The sequence below is a fragment of the Solanum lycopersicum genome, chromosome 7 (genome assembly GCF_036512215.1).
Source record: "Solanum lycopersicum chromosome 7, SLM_r2.1".
NCBI classification, from domain to species: domain Eukaryota; kingdom Viridiplantae; phylum Streptophyta; class Magnoliopsida; order Solanales; family Solanaceae; genus Solanum; species Solanum lycopersicum.
The window spans coordinates 50,003,918-50,017,103 of NC_090806.1; the positions used below are offsets into that span (position 1 = coordinate 50,003,918).

At 31.5% G+C, this 13,186-nt stretch overlaps 1 long non-coding RNA gene across 1 annotated transcript; it reads left to right on the forward strand.

Moving 5' to 3' along the window:
• Positions 1–4,326: 4,326 nt before the first annotated feature.
• Positions 4,327–12,137, forward strand: LOC138337211 (uncharacterized). The gene is made up of 3 exons (XR_011210692.1): positions 4,327–4,404; positions 5,234–5,304; positions 11,897–12,137. It is a non-coding gene; the product is annotated as an uncharacterized lncRNA (long non-coding RNA).
• The last annotated feature ends 1,049 nt before the right edge of the window (positions 12,138–13,186 follow it).

Here is a 13,186-nt window from a genome sequence, read left to right on the forward strand (position 1 = left end):
TAATGAATATATGTAGCCCGTATGAGTGGAGCGTTAATCTTACAGGAGCACTCTCGACAGATTTCACCTATGTGATGTGTGGAAGTAGGTCGCTTTCTATGAGAATGGGGCTTATTCTCACATGCACTCATGAAACCGGGATAGCACATGACCATAACGTGCTGGCTGTTAAAGCTTATGTCAACACCTTGATTATTATGTGTGAGAAGTGATATTTTATTTCCCTTGAGCATTCATAATTCAAGTCTGAGACAACTACGACTTTTGAGTAAAAGTTACTGTTTCACTAAGTGGAGGTTCAAGCAGAGCACACCTAAATTATGCATAGTAGTCTTCCTTCAACTGATATACTCTCTTATCTAAATATTAAAATAAATGGGGAATTATTAGGTTATTAGCATTTTAATATTAATATCTAACATATTAAATTGCTTTATTTTGGAGTTATAAGAATGACCATTGGTAGACATTTGTGTTTTAAACTACCAATTTAATCATGCTATTCATCTTTGACTTGGTAGCCATGTAATGCCATTACTTTTGGCTTTATTGTTTGAATTCATTGTAGAGATAAAAATAATTCCAATAAACATTGGAATGGATAACTTCTACACCATCCATTAGCATTGGTTGTCCATCACTTTATTTCATTCTTAATTACTCCATTACTCTTTGTAACCTATGTAACCTATGTAACTCCTATTGTAACCTATGAAAATCCTAAGACCATTATCTTCACTATTTACTACTTTCATTATCTTCCTATTCATTGATAGGAAGACTTCTTGTAGTATAAATAGTGGTGGTCTTCATTTGGTTTGAGACACACGAAACACAAGAGAAAACAAAGAATGGAAAAGTTAGTCTAAAAGAGAGTTCTTATTAGTTGCAGGGATGTGTTATTTTTTGTGGAGTTTTGGACTTAACTCTTGTCCAGAGTTATTGAGTTATACTTTGTGAAGGTTGTTGTATCCTGGAGGGGACAAGTCAATGAGGACTACGGCCGGACCGGTCAAAACATTTGCTGCAGTGGACTTGAATCTCCTTTAAGAGAGCGGGATATCCGTGCCTCAGCCTGAAGAGATTAATTTCTTCATTTTATTTTCAATTGTAATCTTGTAATTTTATTATCTTGTAAGTTTTTTCACTAGCAATATGATATTGTTATAACAAAAACATAAAATTCAAACCTAACTGTTTACTGTCTATTAACATTAAATTTTCAAACCCTACATACACCGAACTAATATCGTAGTTGGCTTATTAAGGCAGCCCCGAGAACATCATTAATACTATGATATTATTTTCACGAGAATCAAATAAAAGTTAGGAAATATTATTGACATATTTTATTGTAGGGAGCAACATCTGCAGCCAAAACATTGGCTTTCTGATTTGTTATTGCACCGCTAATTCCCTCTTAATAATTGATATACATTAAATTCCTAACTAATAATTCAATAAGGTTAGCCAATCATACCCTAAGTCCTTTTAAAATATACATATACATACATACATACATACATACATACATATATATATATATATATATGTATATATAAAAGTCCAGATTTTATGATGAATTTAAATGAAATTGGAACCCAAATACAAATAGGAATACAAACTAAAGGATATGAAGAAATGCATAGTGAAAAGAATTTATTAATGTGTGTAGGATTTTTAGGAAAAATGACAGATAATAGTAACACTAGATTTAAATTACAAATAAAAGATGTAGTAGAAGTAATGGGAAACAAAGAGATAAAATTAATAAAACCTATAAAAATAAATCCTGAAGAATATGCAGGATTAGAATGGAAATTAGGAGATTTTAAAGAAAACTAAGCTTTAATACCAGACGCTCATTTAATATATACAAGTTCTAAAGGAGAACCCTCAATAAGATTTATAGATTACAATTACGAAGCTCAAAAAGACTTTGAAGAAGATTGTAGAAGAAATACCTTTAGAAGGGATGAATATAGAAATAATATTAGAAGAAGATTTTACAGTAGATTTGGCTATAGAAAAAGCTAAGGAAATAAGTAAAAATAATAAGAAAACATTATTTACATGCAAAGGATGTAAATTAAGAGACTTAAATTTACATCAAACAATATCTCATTTTAAAATATGTGAACAAAGAAACGATAATAAAGGATATAGATTAGAAAAAAGTTTACAAGATAAATAAGAAAAAACTAATAATATAATGACAGAAATACAAGAAAATGATAGTGAAATATCTCAGTTAGAATCTATACTAAGTCAAAAAGAATTAATGGAAACAGCAAGTTCTAGTAGTCCATTCCAAAGAACAAATGAACAAGGATATACCGCAGATAATAGTACAGAAAATATACCAAGTAGAAGAGTATATAGATAAGGAGATACTCCAATAACAGAAGTTAAACCTATGGGAAAAAGAATGCCTATAGAAGAACCAAAAGTACTCCAAGAAGGAGGAAGTAAAGAAATTTTTTTAAATATAGCGGCACATGACCCACAAAGATGGAATTCAGTAATAGACTTAGGGAAAGGAATAGTAGTAGAAGATTTAAAAAAAATTTATACAGAAACTGATGCTGAAACGATGTATAAATACTTAGAAACATTCCTAGGAGAATCAACCAAAGCTCTATGGGAAGCTTATAAAGTAGAATTCCCATCAGAATTTCAGTAGTTAGTATCATTAGGACCAAACCCATATAATTTTACAAATAAAGTACATACATTAATAACAGGAGAAGACCCAAATAGTGGATTAGTAGCCTTGCAACGAAATGCAGTAATAAAACTAGAAGAATTAAGTATAAGTAATTGGTATTATATAAAGAAATTCTTAAATGATTATTTCTATTATTGTACAATTAGCGAAAATGCTTTTGATCAAGATCTAGGTAAAATGTTATTTAACAAACTACCAGGAGCCTTAGGAAGAGAAAAAGAAGAAAGATGGACTAAAATAGAAGGAGTAGACAAAACCCTCAAGCGAAATGGTCAATAGGACATAGAATATAACATATAATGGAAATATTACAAGAAAAATATACTAATTTACAAATACAAAAACAATTAAAGCAAAATGAAATGAATTTCTATAAAGATATAATATATACAATCCAAAATTATGATAAAAACCAATACAAAAAGAAAAAGTATAAAAAAATACAACCCACAAAACAATAAGATATATAATAAAAAAGGATATTTTCTTAGAAAATCTTCAGGAAGGAAACCATATTTAAATAGGGACAGACATGTTAGAAAATATAGAACAAATAGAAATTATAAAAATAAGTTAGAATGTTTTACATGTGGAAGTATAGAACATTTAGCAAATACGTGTCCTAAAAGATATAATATAAAAACTAGAAATGCACAATTAGTAGAAAAATTTAACGGAGCATTATTAAATGTAGATGAATACATGTCAGATAATGAAAGCATTTACTCTATAATAAGCATTGATATAGATGAGAATAACAAAGAAGACAGTTCTTCTAATTCAGAAGGAGAAGAATTAATTAACGAAATAGGAATAGAAAAATTAAATATAGATGACCTACAAATTAATTTTATGAATATAATAAAATGTGAACATAATTTTTAAAACGATACAGGATTAGACAGCAATCCATGTAATTAGTGTAAATACTATCCAAGTAAATATAAAAGAGCTAAATGTAATAAATGTTTAATAGAAGGATGTATAAGTTGTATAGAAACACAATTAGGAATAATAACTCAAAAAAGGAAAGAGGTACATACAAATGAGCCTCTAATAAATTTAAAAATATTAGAAGCAAAAGTTAAAGAATTAGAAGAAAGGACAGTAAGATTAGAAAAAGCAAAAAAATATTGAACAAGAACTACCACTAGTTAAGCAAAGAATAAATGAATGAAGAATCAAATACTTTAATATGTAATGAAGATAAAAATATAATTATTGTTAAAATATTAGCAAAACTTCAAATCGAAAAATATGAAATAGAGACTTTAGCATTAATAGATTCAGGATGCACCAAAATTTTTGAAATAAAAAAATTGTACCTCCAGAATTAATAAAACCCTAGAAAAACCACTTGCAGTGTAACGACCCGCTAGGTCGTTTTGAGAATTAGAACTATTTTGACTCTTTCCATTAAATAAATAAAAAAAAATAGATCAAAAGTTTTAAAATAATTGGTAACTACGAGTATATAGTTGATAAAAAAATTTATTAAATAATTAGTATAATAATAGTTAGTGGGCTAAGTCTATAATTCATTTAGTACTCTTTTATATTTGGCCCATGAAATTAAACTTAGTAAATAAGGGTTAAAAGTTTCTTAGTCATAACTCAAAAATAATATCAATAGAGAAGAGAGTAGCGGTTGACAATGAGGTTACAATGATTTCCTGGTAAGCACTTCAATTCCCTCTATTTCTATATGTAATAATTTATATATATAAAAACACAAGAATTATCACAGAAGGTGATCCGATTCACTTTATATTAATGCAATTGGAAAGGGTTGGGCAGAATAGGTGGAGGAACTTGATAGTTTAAGTGAGGATGCGATATGAGTGACGGGAGTTTTTTTTTAGCAGTAATTAATGTGATAATTTATCTTAGGGCGTATAAATTGAAGTGATTTGTATAAATTGCTAATGAGTGACTGAAGTGGTTAATTGTTTGGATTGAAGTAATTTGAAGGTGGAATATATTTTAATACTATTTCTTGGAAAGCAATTGTTATGTATATGTTGGGATAATCACTGAACAATACTTTGTTCCAAGCAAAATGGATAATCATTGGCAAACAATATGCCTGCATGATGGTATTGGGCTTGTTCAGTTCTATTGGTTACTACTTGCGTTGTTTTCGTAGGTGAGGTTACATGTGAGGAGCATTTTTTTTCGACTTCAGCAATTCCATTACTGGCTCTATTATTTATTAGTCCTTATTTTATTATCATATTATAATTCACGTTTTGATATATTTAAATAGGTAATTAAATATCGGGTATATTATATTGCATGAAAGCTATTAGGGTTGTAGTGTTTGAAGAAACTATGACTTAATTCTAGGCTTGAAATTTGGATATATGAGAGTTGATATATTACTTGAAATCAAGATTTTAAAACTTTATTATAAATCTGGGTGAATTTTTGTTTCAAGGATAAACACTTAAGTAACATGGGTGTTATTAATGTTAAAAATCTTATTGTGGTAAATTATTTGGATAGATTGTTCTGATTTGGAGCCCATAGAAAGGGGGGAAGACTCAAGTATTGAAAAGATTGTTCGACTAAATGAGGCAAGTGAATTTCTAAACTCTTGTTAAGTGTATAAATGCGTGTATTTCCTTGTGGTATATGCTTGGGAGTAACAGGACTTGGTGCTGAGTTGATTTGTCCACATTGATTAATTCTAATGATGAAAACAAAGGGTAATAAAAGGTAATGTGAATAATTGCTTGTGCGTGATGTGTTGATAATGTGAGAGTGATTTGAAAGGCTTCTTGAATCATTGTTGATGTTGTTGTGAATTGTGTTGTGTTATGAAAATGGTCATATCCTCTTTGTTTGTGTGAACATGTTATTTGTATTATTTTAAGACATGGTTGTGACAAGTGTTATGTGCATTGAGAAAGAATGAGAATTCAAAGAGGATATACCATTTCGAGGGAGGTATTGCGCGCCGCGATGGATACTATATTTTGAGGGACGTATCGCGCGTCGCGATGGTTACTATTATCGAGGGTCGTGTCGTGCGCCGCGACAGATGCATGGACAGATATGTTCCCCATGGGTCCCGTACTAAGAGACAGCGGGTATGTATCACTAGGTCCGACATGCATCATTATACTTGACATGACATTGCACATACTTATCATTGGTGAACTTGATATTGTGTTTTGCTGATCTTGTGATTGACTTTCAGCGAAATTTGTGATTGATAAATACTGAGATCGTTATTGAGGATATGTAATTTGTTAAATTGTTGTTGTTAAGGGTATGCAATTTGTTGAAGTGTTTTTTTTCGAGGATATGTAATTTGTTGAAGTGTTGTTATTGAGGATATGTAATTTGGTAAAGTATGGTTGTGGAGGATGTATATGTAATTTGTCTAAGTGTTGTTGTAGAGTTACGTGCTATGTAAACTGTGAGCTGTTAGGTTGGGTTGATTTTACTGCAGGATGTAGTTGTGGAGGTTCGATTGGGGGTGGTAGGAGTACCCGTATTTCATCCCCTTAGCTTATTTTTAGAGGTTTACTTGCTGAGTACCGTGTGATTTGGTACTCACCCCTTGCTTCTACAAATTTTTGTACGTTATGAGCTTGAATTTTTGTTGTACTTGTCATTGTCTTCTTTTCCGAGGGTTCTTGGAGATTTGTGAGGTAGCTGTTTCCATCTCAGCAGACTTTCTTCTCCATAGTTATGATCTTGTTCTATTATAGAAACAAGTTCATTTGAGACTTGAGTTTTTCTTTTAAATCAATTGTAATACTTCAGAGGCTTGTACACGTGACTACCAGGTTTTGGGGGTTTTATTAAGGTACTTATATTTTATTTCCACACTTTATTGTAATGGTTGAGTTTTAGGCTTACTTGTCTTGGTGGGATAAGACGAGTGCCATCACGCCCATTTTTGTGTCGTGACAAAATGATATCAGAGCCCCAGGTTCATAGGTCTCACGTGTGTACAAGCCGAGTCTAAGTAGAGTCTTGAGGATCTGTACGGAGACGTCTGTACTTATCTTCGAGAGGCTATAGTGACTTTTAAGAAAAATCTTCACTTTTTGGATCTTAATAGTGCATGCTTGGCTTAGTTTTGACTATCATCGCTTCACTCCATTCACTCTCATTTATGTGATGACTCGTGCATAGTTTCTCATGTGAGTAGTTAGTGTGCTGTGTATAACCTGAATGTTAGACCTAATACTAAGGTGAAAGTGATATAGTTATGAAAAGAATGTAGTTCGATAATTGAAAGTGGACGAATTAAAATGATTGCAAGATAATGAACAATGTAAATTAAGAAAACACAGTTAGCAAAGTTGTCATAATATGTATGGGCTATTTTGATACGATCTTCTCGATGGGTATGATGTGTTTTAGTGGTGGATTTAACAGACTTTCATGATGTGGTACTAGTGGTATATAAAAACAGATACGTCAAATTGTGAAGTGTGAATACTACTTAAGGATTTATTAATTGTATCACATGCTCATATAATAAGATTTAGTGTTGTATTCATATTTGAGAATCTAACTAGTTTTTTTTTACTACGGAAGAATGAATTAATAATTATTTATAAGGAAGCTTTTAGTGGTGGATCTTTAGTACGGTATTGATGTGTTTAAGTCGTGAAGTGTATCTCAAAGATTTTAAATGAGTGGTGATTTTCATCGTAATGTCCAAGAAATTGGATCAATATTGAATGACAAGCATATGGGTAAAGGAAGTCCTAAAGAGTATACTTATGTGAAGACAACTAAGAGTTTTAGTAAGGAAGTGCGGATAAAAGTGGGTTAGTTCTTTGGATTGGATTGGTATAACAGGGTTTAAGGATTCATATTGATGAAATAGTTGACTTCGTGGTGATAACAAGAGCTAACTAAGCATGATGGTAATAGGAGTTTGTGATGGAATGCGATTGAGACTAAATCATAAAATAAGAATTGAGAGTTAAACGAGTTTTTATGGTAATAACGACTTGCGAGCATCTAAGGTTATGGTTTATCACATTGAGTATGAAGCATATAGAAGGACTTAAAATTTGAGTAGTACAGTTGGTTACTTTTGATTATTATACCTAAGGTTTCCCATATTGTTGGTCAAAAATATAAGACTAGTAAATGAGTTAGCAAAAAATAAAAATAAAAATTTATGGTGTATTGAAGAGTTAAAGTTATTTGAAATTTTCGTCATGGAAAGATTTTAAGAAAGGCAAAGGAACAATAAGACCTCTCGTACAAACACTGTATTCAGAGGTGATGGTTGTAGCGATTTCGCCTTTGAGTTTAGATATGACTATGAGATGTGACTATGGGTTTATTATTAATTTTTGTAAATATTAAGTATTGGTTGGGTTATAATAAATGACGTGTGGAAGATTATATATGGTTATGTCGAGCTAGATTGTTCAGAATGTGATTAAGTATCAAATAGATGTTAAATAGTGTGGACCTACAGTTTTACATGATTAATGAGGATTGGAGGGGAATAAAATTATTTTATTGACGAGACAAAATATATTGTTATAATGTGTTACACAGGCATTTTATGGTGAGTAGAGGTTATGAGATTATAGTATACATAAATATTGGAGTGATCAAGGGTTTATTCGAGTTATCGCATGAGGTAAATGATGGTAAAAATAGTGGTTGAAAATGGTATGTGAAAGTTTAGGTGCAGTTGACATTAAGTGAGACTTAATTATTTTACCCTAAAGGAGAAATATAGATTTGAAATTAGTGTTATCGGTCTTGGGTGTGACTTATATCTATTATGGGACGCTTAAATGGAAAGATAAGAATCCATGGTTCAAAGTCTTGGAGACTACAATGTGCTTGCTAAGGAGAATATGATACTAATGACGGTGTGAAAGTAAGGTAAATGGTTGGTGTGGTTATGATATTTGTTAATATTAATAGTGTTGGCTTTGATGGAGTACTGCGAGAAGTATGCAGGGTTTGGCAAATCTAACATGTGTAAAATTGTAATGGAGATCAGACTGGTTGATTTTGGGTGGAAAAGAAAATTCAATAAATAAATAAATAAATTGAGGGATGTAGTCAGATGAATGAAAATATTGATATGGGAATTATGGAGAAAATATCTAGTGTTATTCGACCTTGATTCCGAATATTCTTAAGTTGACCACCTACTTCATTTCGGATATGATTTGGAGTATGATTCATTGCATATGCCCACTTTTTTTTTACATCTATGGGTGAATTCCTAGTGGTGGATCGGATGTACCGATCCTCTTATGTCTTCTTGATAGGGTAGGATCCTTGGTTAGACTTGTTCACTTCAGTTATGACATATTTGATGTTGTTTGAAAAATTAGAAATATATCACTATTTTTAAATGCACAACCTTGCGTATGAGAACTTATACAAGAGCTAATATTAAGAGTTACATTTGTCTAAGAGTATTGTTAGTCTTTGCATTTTGAAGTGCACCACTTGTTGGGTGCTTACATGATCAATTCTTTTTTTGGGTTAGATAAGTTGGACCCTCCCTTGATGTGAACTGATGTCTAAAGATCAATTTTTTTTAAAACTAAATTTCATGAAAAGATTGCATTGTGAGAAGGAATCTTGATAAGATATATGATGATTTATGCATTATGAGTGTGTGGTGGTTAGTTAAAGTCTACTTCTGGTTGTAGATAATACTAATTCAGATTTTTCCCCCATGGTTGTGTTATTATCCAATGTGTTTTGCTTAAGATTGGTTTGTGGGTAGCCTATGGCTTGATAATCCCTATTGATTTATTGATATTTCAAAGTTCGATTTGAATGTTGAGTCCAAAATAGTTGATCTTGATGAAATAGTCTTAAGGACGAGCTCGCTGGAAGTTATACCTCAAGCTTTTGGTGATGTTTTGTTCCCCTTTTTCCTCTTCTTTATGTTCGAGGACGAACATGATTTTTAGTGATGGATATTGTAACGACCCGCTAGGTCGTTTTGAGAATTAGTACTATTTTGACTCTTTCCATTAAATAAATAAAAAAAATAGATCAAAAGTTTTAAAATAATTGGTAACTACGAGTATATAGTTGATAAAAAATTTATTAAATAATTAGTATAATAATAGTTAGTGGGCTAAGTCTATAATTCATTTAGTACTCTTTTATATTTGGCCCATGAAATTAAACTTAGTAAATAAGGGTTAAAAGTTTCTTAGTCATAACTCAAAAATAATATCAATAGAGAAGAGAGTAGCGGTTGACAATGAGGTTACGATGATTTCCTGGTAAGCACTTCAATTCCCTCTATTTCTATGTGTAATAATTTATATATATATATATATATAAAGAATTAACACAGAAGGTGATCCGATTCACTTTATATTAATGCAATTGGAAAGGGTTGGGCAGAATAGGTGGAGGAACTTGATAGTTTCAGTGAGGATGCGATATGAGTGACGGGAGTTTTTTTTTTGCAGTAATTAATGTGATAATTTATCTTAGGGCGTATAAATTAAAGAGATTTGTATAAATTGCTAATGAGTGACTGAAGTGGTTAATTGTTTGGATTGAAGTAATTTGAAGGTGGAATATATTTTAATACTATTTCATGGAAAGCAATTGTTATGTATATGTTGGGATAATCACTAAACAGTACTTTGTTCCAAGCAAAATGGATAATCATTGGCAAACAATATGACTGCATGATGGTATTGGGCTTGTGCAGTTCTATTGGTTACTACTTGCGTTGTTTTCGTAGGTGAGGTTACATGTAAGGAGCGTTTTTTTTTCGACTTCAGCAATTCCATTACTGGCTCTATTATTTATTAGTCCTTATTTTATTATCATATTATAATTCACGTTTTGATATATTTAAATAGGTAATTAAATATCGGGTATATTATATTGCATGAAAGCTATTAGGGTTGTAGTGTTTGAAGAAACTATGACTTAATTCTAGGCTTGAAATTTGGATATATGAGAGTTGATATATTACTTGAAATCAAGATTTTAAAAATTTATTATAAATCTGGGTGAATTTTTGTATCAAGGATGAACACTTTAGTAACATGGGTGTTGTTAATGTTAAAAATCTTATTGTGGTAAATTATTTGGATAGATTGTTCTGATTTGGAGCCCATAGAAAGGGGGGAAGACTCAAGTATCGAAAAGAGTGTTCGACTAAATGACGCAAGTGAATTTCTAAACTCTTGTTAAGTGTATGAAATGCGTGTATTTCCTTGTGGTATATGCTTGGGAGTAACGGGACTTGGTGCTGGGTTGATTTGTCCACATTGATTAATTCTAATGATGTAAACAAAGGGTAATAAAAGGTAATGTGAATAATTGCTTATGCGTGATGTGTTGATAATGGAGAGTGATTTGAAAGGCTTCTTGAATCATTGTTGATGTTGTTGTGAATTGTGTTGTGTTATGAAAATGGTCATATCCTCTTTGTCTGTGTGAACATGTCATTTGTATTATTTTAAGACATGGTTGTTACAAGTGTTATGTGCATTGAGAAAGAATGAGAATTCAAAGAGGATGTACCATTTCGAGGGACGTATCGCGCGCCGCGATGGATACTATATTTCGAGGGACGTATCGCGCGCCGCGATGGTTACTATTATCGAGGGTCGTGTCGTGCGCCGCGACAGATGCATGGACAGATATGTCCCCCATGGGTCCCAGACTGAGAGACAGCGGGTGTGTATCACTAGGTTAGACATGCATCATTATACTTGACATGGCATTGCACATACTTATCATTGGTGAACTTGTTATTGTGTTTTGCTGATCTTGTGATTGACTTTCAGCGAAATTTGTGATTGATAAATAATGAGCTCGTTATTGAGGATATGTAATTTGTTGAATTGTTGTTGTTAAGGGTATGTAATTTGTTAAAGTGTTTTTTTTCGAGGATATGTAATTTGTTGAAGTGTTGTTATTGAGGATATGTAATTTGGTAAAGTGTGGTTGTGGAGGACGTATATGTAATTTGTCTAAGTGTTGTTGTAGAGTTACGTGCTATGTAAACTGTGAGCTGTTAGGTTGGGTTTATTTTACTGCAGGATATAGTTGTGGAGGTTCGTTTGGGGGTGGTAGGAGTACTTGTATTTCATCCCCTTAGCTTGTGTTTAGAGGTTTACTTGCTGAGTACCGTGTGGTTTGGTACTCACCCCTTGCTTCTACAAATTTTTGTAGGTTATGAGCCTGGATTTTTGTTGTACTTGTCATTCTCTTCTTTTCCGAGGCTTCTTGGAGATTTGTGAGGTAGCTGTTTTCATCTCAGCAGACTTTCTTCTCCATAATTATGATCTTGTTCTATTATAGAAACAAGTTCATTTGAGACTTGAGTTTTTCTTTTAAATCAATTGTAATACTTCAGAGGCTTGTACACGTGACTACCAGGTTTTGGGGGTTTTATTAAGTTACTTATATTTTATTTCCGCACTTTATTGTAATGGTTGAGTTTTAGGCTTACTTGTCTTGGTGGGATAAGACGAGTGCCATCACGCCCATTTTTGGGTCCTGACATGTAGTTATGCAAATTGACGGAACACATAATATATATGGATACTATATAGATAAAACACAAATAAGTTCTTTAAATACTTGTTCAAACTTCTATAAACCTACCTATAATATTGATAAAATATGGGTACGAGATTTAGATATAAGAGTAGATTTTTTGTTAGGGCTAGATTTCATACTATACAATAAAGGAGGAACTTTAATAACAAAAGACGGGATACTTTTTATTAAAAACATTACTTATACTTCTGTTTCAACTGATAAAATTAATACTAAAGTAAGACATAAAGAAAAATGTTGCGAGAATTGTGAAAATAATATACAATGTACTAAAACGGAATGTAATACATTATATGAGAATATACTAGAAATAGATAGAGAAGATGAGATAGTCAATAAAAACTATATTATAATAGAACCGGAAACACAATTATATAATTTTAAGATAGGAATTCAAAAAATAGGACAAATAAAGAACCAACAAGATCTAGATAATATAGTAAAAAATTTAGAACAAATAGAAATAATAGGAGAAAAGCCTTTAAATCATTGGAAAAATAATCATGTAGTATGTAAGTTAGATATAATAAACCTAGAATATATAATAAAAACAGCCTCAATAGAAGCTATAAATAAAGATCTAGAAGATTTTAGAATACAAATTAACGAACTATTAGAACTAGAAGTAATAAGATGATCTACTTGAAAACATAGATCCGCAGCATTTATGGTAAGAAATCATAGTGAAATAGTTAGAGGAAAAGCCAAAATGGTTATAAATTACAAAAGACTAAATGAGAAAACTAGAACAGACAATTATAAATTACCAGACAAAAAAGAAGTAATAAATAGAATCCAAGGAAAAACAATTTTTAGTAAATTTGAATGTAAGTCAGGATAGTGGCAGATAAAAATGCATCCAGATAGTATAGAATGGACAACTTTTACCTATCCCGAGGG